The sequence below is a fragment of the Vicia villosa genome, unplaced genomic scaffold (genome assembly GCF_029867415.1).
Source record: "Vicia villosa cultivar HV-30 ecotype Madison, WI unplaced genomic scaffold, Vvil1.0 ctg.005364F_1_1, whole genome shotgun sequence".
NCBI lineage: Eukaryota > Viridiplantae > Streptophyta > Magnoliopsida > Fabales > Fabaceae > Vicia > Vicia villosa.
In genome coordinates, this window is record NW_026706610.1 from 65,044 (window position 1) to 75,579 (window position 10,536).

The following is a 10,536-nucleotide window of genomic DNA, read 5'->3' on the forward strand; positions in this document are numbered from 1 at the left end:
TTGAAGGAACCGCCTCCGGATCTCCCAAGATCTTCCGAAGGAGCAAGCCCTCTGATACATCAGATCAGTTGGAAATATCTACTCCCTGACGATTTAGTTCGTTCAGAAGAAGAAACTCGTTTGCCCAGTCCTGATACCTTACTATCAGTTGAGGACGTTTTCTTTACCCGGCGTACACAGTTCGGAAGAAACATCTGTTCCTATCCTAATATTCAGATTCAGATTAGTTGAAGGAACCGCCTCCGAATCTCCCGTGATCTTACTAAGGAGCAAGCCACTGATATCATCAGATCAGATGGAGATGTTTGCCTGATCGACTTTGTCTTTCAGATGAAGATTGTCCTACTTATTTTCTGGCATCATGTCCAGATCAGTTTAAAGGCATTCTTTCCCCGGCGTACACAGTTCGGAAGAGATATTGTTCCTATCCTGATAAACCAGACTTTCAGTTGAGGGAACCGCCTCCGGATCTCGTCGATCTTACGAAGGAGCTAGCCGCTAATTCCCAGATTAGTAGGAATATCTACCTGATGATTTAATTGCATCAGAAGAGATGTCTGCCCAGATTCCCAGATCATGATTCCCAGATCAGAGATACTTATTATCCGTTGATATTCAGATCAACCGATGTATCTCCTTCGATTCCCAGATCGACCTAAGACATCTATCCCGATGCAAGTTCGGAGACATCTGCTACGTCTGATATTCAGATCAGTCGAGATGTTCCTTCTCTTGATGCCCAGATCATTTGAAGTGTTTCCCCTGCCTGTGGGTGCCCGTTCCTTCTTATCACAAGTTGGAGCTTATTTAATTATCCAGGTCAATTGAAGTTTTTTCTCCCTGCTTGCGGGGTGGTACATTCCTTCTTATCACCAGACGGAATCTTCTATTGATCAAGAGCGCAAATTTTCGAGTTCATTCTGGTATTCAATCTCCTTCCACCTCAACGATTCGAAACTTTCGTTTCTCACTCGTCAGGTTCAAGAAGTTTGAATAGGGGCAGCTGTTGCACCCCAAAATTTGCCCTCTTTATTTGAGCTATAAGTTAATAATGACGTTTATTTCGTCATTCAAAAATTGAAGAAAAATAATAAAGAGTTTTCATGGGTTTAAGAAGATACGGTGTGAAAAATGGTTTAAACAGTGTAAGTACGAGAAAATTCACAAATACTATCTGGAAGATGATATGGACTGAGTTCCCGCGTGACCCCGACTGTTTCGACGATATCTACAACTTTCGTGTTCGGCTCAAAAGCCAATTCTTTGAGGAAGGTTGTCAGATTTATAAATTTATGGAGATTTCACAGTAAGAAATGGTGCTGAACCGCAGGTTTTCGGACAATAAAAAATTCATATCTCCTAATCCACCAGTCGGATTCGCTTGAAAATTTAACTGGAGCTCCGAGTCATCATTACCAAGATTTTATATGTTCGGACCGAAGACCAATTATGCACCAAAAATTCCCAGCATTTTGAAGAACGCCTTGATTTTTCAGTGAAAAGTGTGCTTTCGGGTATGTCGCGGCGAGTTTGAAAATTCATAACTTCTTCGATTTTTATCGTATGAGGTCCATTCCGGCGGCATTCACTCGGAAATTTCGTTATCTTCGATTCTTCGTCACACGTGCTAAGTCAGATTTCGAGCCGAAGTTTGAGTTTTATCACGTTCTTTGAGCGGTACTCGCAAAATTCTGCACAGTCGTACCAGATGAACCGATTTTTCTCGTCATTCAAACACGCATAATTTTCTCACCGTTTGTCGGATTGAGACGATTCTCGCGGCCACGAGTCACAAATTTGGTCACCTTCACAGTGATGTTCGTTTTATTTTCGAATTTCGCACCGATTCACGTTTCCCCGAAAATAAGCAAAAAGAGATACGTCGGGGGCGTTTTTGACATTTCACCACTTACACTATATAAACAATTTTCCCTCCTTTTCTCTTAATAATTCCAATTCACCAAAAAAAATTCTCAAAAAACATTTTCTCTCATCTTCTCACAATTTTCTCAAAATCAAAAACTACAAAAATCCGGAAAAATTCCAACAACTTCAAGAACTCTATCAAGCTTCAAGAACAATGAACACCTCATGGCTCTCGGATGAATCTTCCTACGCGAGTTCACTCTGATCGCAGCCTCCCTCCGTCGCGTCAATCTTATTCTGGTCCTATTTCTGCCGGTGACCGCCACGTATAGCCGCAAGTCCAAGCCAAGCCACTGTCGCGCCTTCTCCGATCACCGTAATTTCGCCAACACTGCTCCTTGCTGTAGCGATTCCGGAGCTGCAACTTTTTTCCATCTTCGCATCACGTTCGAGTTTCAATCGGTAAGTTCGCTTGTTCTTGATGCTTGCTACTTAGATTTGTTAATTGATAACAGTTATCTGTGGTTCAAATTGAGTTGCGGTAATTGTTTGAGAAGGATATTGTTGAATGCCTAAGTGATAATGTTGCTGGGAATTGATAAGAGTTATAGTTTATATGGAGATTTGAGTTTTTGATTAGGATTATTCTCGTAAGAAAGTGATATTCGAATTGTGCACGTTAGATGTTCGAATTTATGCTTATGCTGTGAAGTTTTGTTGACATATAGTTGTTGTTGAGGATTGTTGTGGAAAATGTGACGAAGAGTATTTGTTTGTTCAAGAAGTGGCTTCATGAATAATGGTTGTTTGAGTCATGTTGTTGTTAATTGAAGATTGACAATAAAATTGGTGTGCTTGCTAAGGTGATGGCGCTGATGATTTCTTGTAGTGGTGTCTATGCTTGTAGAACTAATTGTAGTGAATTCCGAAGCTTAATATGAATTGTTGATAATAGTATGTTGCTAAACCATAATTGTTGGAATTACTTATTTGTTGAGATTTTTCATTGAAGACATGAGTTGGATCGAGTTCGTGAAGGATGGATTATATGAATCATGAATAATTGTTTTGGTTTCATTTTCATGACAATATATATGCTGTCCCATGTGAATTTACACTTTAGATATCTCTTTTTATGGTGAGCATGTTTTGTTCTTGCATAGTTTTGGATATTAAAGAATTGCGAGAGTTAATTTGTGAATTCTGAAATCAATTCGGTGAGACTTTTTTTGATGTTTTGTTGCTGTACTGAAAGTTAAAATACATGTTAATTGGCTCGCCTAATTTCATTCAATGTTCATTCATGCTTGCTTGAGTGTTAAAGGTTGAATCGTATGCTTAAATTCCAATTTCGGTGCGTGTTTCCATGAGTTCTAACATGAGTGTGTGTTGCTGTCCCATTTAGTCTCTAACATGTGAATTGTGCTTTAATTTTCCTATCATGCATGTTTGCATATAATTGCTCGATGGTGAACCACTCGGTATTGTGTTTGTGCGTTTTTAAGCCAATTCTCTTGAGATTTCGCAAGTTGTGACGTTGCTGTCCCGTGAGGTTCATAACACACAATTTTCGAAACAATGCTGAAAGTTAGATGAATAATTGATAATTGTGTTGTTTTGTGTGACTTGTTAAAGCATGAAAATTAGAAATGATTTTGGTTGTTTTGTGGCTGTTTGAACAAAGGGATAGGGCTGGAAAATTTCATGAGGTATTGCTATTGATAGTGTATGTTAATAACGTTGTTCCTTTAATCAAGTTTGGTGTCGGAAGTTAATGGTTAACATGTTGCAGCTTTTGTTGTTGTTCAAGAAAAACTACAAGAAGTGTGTTGATGTGAATAGAGTGATGCTGGATTCTATTTGGTGACAATGCTTTAGGTTGTTAAGAATGGCCTCATTTTGTTTGTTTGAAAGAAATTGCTTGAATATAAGTGTTGTAACTTGCTGTTAGATGAGAATAAGAGTATAGACAGTACACTGTTGTTAATGGTTGCACTAACATGAAGTTAGAAACATGAGTCACTGTTGTTGTTTTTGTATGAGAGGGATGATCCAAGTATGCTTCATGAGATGCCATTGATGTTGATATTCAAAAATTGAAGTTTTTTTTTATATACTTATTGCTGATGCTAAAATGTTTACATGAAACTTGAAGTTTGAAGTGTATAATTCTTGAGGGAATAATTCTTAGTTATTGATATGATGTTGTGTTGTGTGCTGGATCCTGATTGTTACTTGCTGCATATGACATGATTTTAGTGTACTCGGGGCTGTTTCGAACTTTAAAGATGCAGAATTTTAATTGAGTGATTGTTGTGGTTTTCTTCTTTTGACTTGTAGAAATTTAGTTTTTGAGGAGAAGTTTACACTAGCATTTGATGTTTTAATTGTGGATTGTTTCTAAGTGATAATAAGTCTTGCTTGTAAGATAATTGATGCTCCTAAGTGCTGAATGTTTCTCTTCGTTTTTTTCTTTCTTAACTTTGCACAGGGAAGCGGTACATCGGGTTAAATGAAAATACCATATCTTTTGATTTAGGAAAAGTTTTTGAGCGTGTGAATAATGTTTTTCATACGTAATAATATTTTCGGAGCTATTTAAACAGTATTTTCGGTTTCGGCTGAATTTTTTTACCGTTTTCGCTACTGCCCCTGTTCCGAAAGTCGTGCCTCCGGACCGATTTTGTAAATTCTAATCGCATATTTGACTTCTTTAGCATGTTTTAACCTTGCAATAAAATTTTGGTTTAACTCTGACGAGTTTAGTTTTCACTGTTTTTACCCGGTTTTGCCGTTTCGGTGTACCGTTGTGCATGTAAATACTTGTGTTGGCTTCCGTAGTTTTAGTGTACATATTTGATTTGCTTTTGAATACTATCCCATGTTTCTTTTTATTCGCTTTTGTTATGTTTTCACTTTCTATTCCGTTATCCATTTCCGATTCAGCTTATAATGCAATAACGCAATTCCGATTGCGGTGTCTTGTTATCTCTAACGTGTGTGCTAGTATGCAAGGCAACATGGAGGCTCTGGTCGATGCCCGCTCTCGTGTTCCGCTTTATTTGCGGGACACGACATTTATCCTCTCTCTGATTCGCGTTTCTACACGCATCCTTTATCATTATTCTTGCTTGTCCGGATTTCTGTTTCCCTTGCAGGTGTATGGTATTCGTTGTGCCCGATGCACACGTTGGCGCGTGATTTACTTTCATCGCGCCGATTCTTGATTGCTTATGCGGATTTTAATCGGAGTGCTGACATGTTTGCTGTTGCTTTTGCTAGCTCGCTCGCGGGATCCTAGTTTACTCGCTCTCTTCGCTTCAGTTTACGGATCATCATCCGTTTGGTATTGATTCCGTTTCATTTTACTTCTTTCTGTACTTTATCGCTTTCTCGCATCATCCCTTAACATGAGAAGTAGGACTTAGACATGCATCTGGCCAAGCCCTCGAAAGAGGCTCTGTTTTTGTTGGTGTGTTTATATTTGTGCTTTGCGGCAGGGAGTCACGGTGTAATAAGTCCTATATGGCACTCCGTTAAGTCCTCATAGAAGGCATGCGGAAAGGGTTAGCAATCAACCTCCGCCTAGTCTCATCGAGTCTATTCAGTATGCGCACGCTACGTGTTGCTCGCTTCTGAACCTGCACAAGATCTTGTTATCGAGTATGTCAGGAAAAGGGTTCATGCAGCCGGACCCCCGCCTTTCCTATAGCCCGCGTCGCTCGACGTTGATGCTCGGTGTACGCACGCACCGTTTTCCTTTATGATCCGTGATGGCTTGGTTGCTGAGAGGGGTCCGCCCTCTTGTCTATGGCCCGATCATTTTCACGAGGTCTAATGCTTGGTTGACTTGGGTTGAGCTGCTCCCCTTGGCTATGGCGGGACCGCTTTTCTACCATTCGGTCAGTACCGTTGGTTTGTTTGCTTTACGAGCGGATGCTCGTTTGTGTGCTCATTGTTTGCTTCCCTTTTCCCTCCTAGGTTGATTAGTTTAGTTTAGACTGATATCCTTTGTATGATAACATTAGGTAGCAAGCTTTCCCCCTTATCTTAGGTCTTCCTCATGCATTCTTTAAAACACAAACCACACTCTTTGATTTTCTTTTCTTAAGAGCTTGTTATTTTCGCTCCATTCCCAAGCATAAGTCTCCAAAGGTCGAGCAGCGGAGTGCGAATGTAACTCGTTCACCTAAAAAACACAAAACAAATAAAAACTAGTTAGCCGAGCTACGGTAGCTCTGATTCTGCAAAACAGATACGTAGGCAGCGGGGTAGGGCCCGTGCGAGCATAATCCTTTCTTTTCCCTACATTCTGCATTCATTTTAGTCCAGATTAGCATAGATTTGTTACACACCCATAGTTTTAGACACAAGTGTGGATACCATCGAGTACGATGGGCGCGAGGGGTGCTAATACCTTCCCCTCGCGTAACCGACTCCCTTACCCTTTTCTCTGGTCGTGAGACCGTTGTTTTGTTTTGTGGTTTGCTGGCATTCCCTTCCTTTTCAGGATAAATATGTTAGTGGCGACTCTGTTAATTTTCGCGGTAGCGACTGCTATACGTAAACTCAATCAAAGGTTAGAAACTATCCCAATTTCCTCCTTGTTCCAAAACACAAGACCTTAAAAGATCTTCGAGTGACTGAATAGTCCTCTCTTATTGACCATCAGTTTGCGGATGATACGCCAAACTCAAACGCAACTTCGTACCCAAAGCACTTTGCAAACCTTCCCAAAATCTAGAAGTGAACCTTGGATCTCTATCTGAAACGATACTTGACGGAATACCATGCAAACACACAATCTTCTCAATGTATAACTTAGCAAGTATTTCCATCGAATAATGCATCCTCATCGGAATAAAATGAGCACATTTCGTCAATCTATCCACAACGACCCAAATTGCCTCACAATTACTCGATGTCCTTGGCAAACCCGAAATAAAATCCATAGAGATATTATCCCACTTCCACTCGGGAATAGATAACGGTTGCATCAAACCAAATGGCTTTTGATGTTCAATCTTTGACTTTTGACAAGTCAAACATGAATAAACAAACTCCGCTATATCCTTCTTCATACCTTGCCACCAAAATAATTTCCTCAAATCTTGATACATTTTAGTAGCATCGGGATGAATGCTCAAACCACTTCTATGCCCTTCCTCAGGAATTCTTTTTCTCAAATCCGCAACATCCGGAATACAAACTCGATCACGACATCTCATAACACCATTCTCGTCAATCCAAAAATCACCACCTTTACCTTGGTTAATCAATGTCATATTGTCCACCAATTTCAAATCTGATTTCTGACCTTCTCTAATCTCATCAAGAATACCACTCGTAAGCTTCAACATACCAAGCTTAACACACGAAGACGTCGCTTCACAAACCAAACTCAAATCTCTAAATTGTTCCAACAATTCCAAATCTCGAATCATCAACATAGACATATGCAATGATTTCCTACTCAATGCATCGGCTACAACATTCGCTTTTCCAGGATGATAGTTCAAACTAAAATCATAATCCTTCAAGAATTCCAACCATCTTCGTTGCCTCATATTCAATTCTTTCTGATCAAACAAATACTTTAAACTCTTGTGATCACTAAAAACGTCAAATCTTGATCCAAACAAAGAATGCCTCCAAAGTTTCGAAACAAACACAACGGCGGCCAACTCTAAATCATGCGTCGGATAATTCCTCTCATGAATTTTAAGTTGCCTTGAAGCATAAGCTACCACTTGTCCTTTTTGCATCAAAACGCCTCCCAAACCAAACAATGAAGCATCACAATACACCACAAACGGTTCAAACGGATCCGGCAAAATCAAAATAGGAGCTGAAGTCAACCTTCTCTTAAGCTCTTGCAAATTCGCTTCACATTGCGAAGTCCAAATGAAAGCTTGACCCTTTCTAGTCAACAACGTCAACGACAAAGATAACTTAGAAAATCCCTCAATGAACTTCCTATAATAACCAGCCAAACCAAGAAAACTTCTAATCTCAGAAACAGACTTAGGAGCTTCCCATTGAGATATAGCTTCAATCTTCGACGGGTCAACAGAAATACCTCCACTAGAGATCACATGGCCAAGAAAACTCACCTCCTTTAACCAAAATTCGCACTTAGAAAGCTTAGCAAACAACCTCTTCTCTTTCAACACCGATAACACAATTCTCAAATGCTCAGCATGATCATCTTCACTCTTGGAATAGATCAAAATATCATCAATGAACACAACCACAAACTTATCCAAATAATCATGGAAAGTCCTATTCATATACTCCATGAATACACCATGTGCATTAGTCACACCAAACGGCATAACAGAATACTCATAGTGACCATACCTTGTCCTAAAAGCAGTCTTCTGAATATCCTTCGCCTTCACACGAATCTGATGATACCCAGACCTCAAATCAATCTTGCTAAACACACACGCTCCAACCAACTGATCCATCAAATTATCAATCCTCGGAAGTGGATACTTGTTCTTAACTGTCACTTTGTTCAATTGCCTATAATCAACACAAAGCCTCATAGAACCTTCCTTCTTCTTAACCAACAAAACAGGTGCACCCCACGGCGATACACTAGAACAAATAAAATTCTTTTCCAACAAATCCTCAAGTTGACTCTTCAACTCTTTCAACTCAGAAGCAAACATTCTATACGGAGCCATCGATACAGGACTAGTTCCAGGAACTAAATCAATCGAAAACTCAACTTCACGTTCCGGCGGTAAATCACTTACATCTTAAGGAAATACCTCCGCAAAATCACAAACTATTGGCAATTCCCCAATGGTTCTCTTCTCATGCACATCTAAGGTTGCCAATAACATAAACAACTCAGCACCATCTTGAACAGATTCACCAACTTGCTTAGCGGACAAAAACAAATCTTCCTTAACACCAATCTCAGGAAAAATAACAGTCTTATCAAAGCAGTTGATATACACATGATTAAATTTCAACCAATTCATACCCAAAATCACATCAAGTTGCTCTAACGGAAGACAAAATAAATCAATCCCAAAATCTCTACCAAAAATACTCAAAGGACAATTCAAACACACAAAAGAAGTAGAAACAGAACCCATAGCAGGTGTATCAATAACCATACTTCTACGCATATCAGATAATACAAGATTCAATCTCTTAGCACAATCCAAAGAAATGAAAGAATGTGTCGCACCGGTATCAATAATAGCAATCAAAGGTGTACCATTAATGAAGCACGTACCTTGGATTAGCCTATCATCGGTAGAAGCCTCTGCACCATACAATACAAACACTTTCCCTTTCGCTTGTTCCTTCTTTGGCTTATCACATTTGGGGCTAATGTGACCTTGCTCCCCACAATTGTAACAAGTCACCTTCGAACCACCTTTACACTCATTTGCCTTGTGACCACTCTTGCCACACTTGAAACATGTTACCTCAACTTTGGAACAATTAACAGCACGATGTCCCTCAACACCACATTTGAAGCACTTGATCGGAGCACTAGATCCTCCCCCACTTGGCTTTCCGCCAAAAACAGCTTTCTTCTTATAATCGTATGGTTTCCCACGATATTGACCTTCTTCTCATTCATAGCCTTGTAGTGAGAAGCACTCTCCCTACTATCCTCATCATAAATCCGACTCTTATTGATCAACTCAATAAAACGGGTAATCTGTTGGTAACCAATCGCCTTCTTGATATCCGGTCTCAAACCATTGACAAACTTCAAACACTTTGACCTCTCCGCATTCATAGTATTGTAGTGAGGACAATACTTGATAAGCTCTTGAAATCTAGCAGAATACTCCGCCACGGTACCATTTCCTTGCTTCAACTCAAGGAATTCCACTTCTTTCTTTCCACGGCAATCTTCCGGAAAATAGTTTTCCAAAAATGCATCGCGGAAACGATCCCAAGTAACCTGAATACCTTCCTCATCAAATCTCTGAGCCATATTGCCCCACCAATCCTTAGCTTCCTTTTCCAGCATGTGAGTACCAAACTGCACTCTCTGAGCATCGGTACAATTCATGACTCGAAAAATCTTCTCAATCGCCTTCAACCAAGCTTGAGCTTTATCCGGTTCATGCTCACCCTCAAAGATAGGAGGATTGTTCCTCTGGAAATTCCCTAAAGCACGGTACTCATCATCATCACCATTCCAATTTCCAGCATTAGCTTGAGGCATTTGGCCAAGAGATCCAGCCAACATCCTCAATGCATCAGCAATGGCATCATCATTCCTTCCAGCAACCATCGTCCTACGACAACCAACAACCAAAGCAAACAAAACAATATCGATCGTGTCAGATACACAAATCTAATACAACGAAATTAAAGACATTAACGACTCTGACCAACTGGTCGACCATGCTCTGATACCACTAATGTAACACCCCTTTTCTAACCCCTAATATATCATACAATCAAACAGAGTAAGCATGCCTAAAGGAAAAGGGCGTCACATGTTATTTTCATTGCAATGAAAACCTAAAACAAAACATCCAACATTCTTGATATGCAAAGATCATTTTTTTTTGTAACACAATGTAAATCTCATGGTTTCATACATTATGCATAAACGCTTGCGGAAAACAATTGAATTGCTATTAAAGATTTCAATGAATATATCCCATACTATATTCATCTACC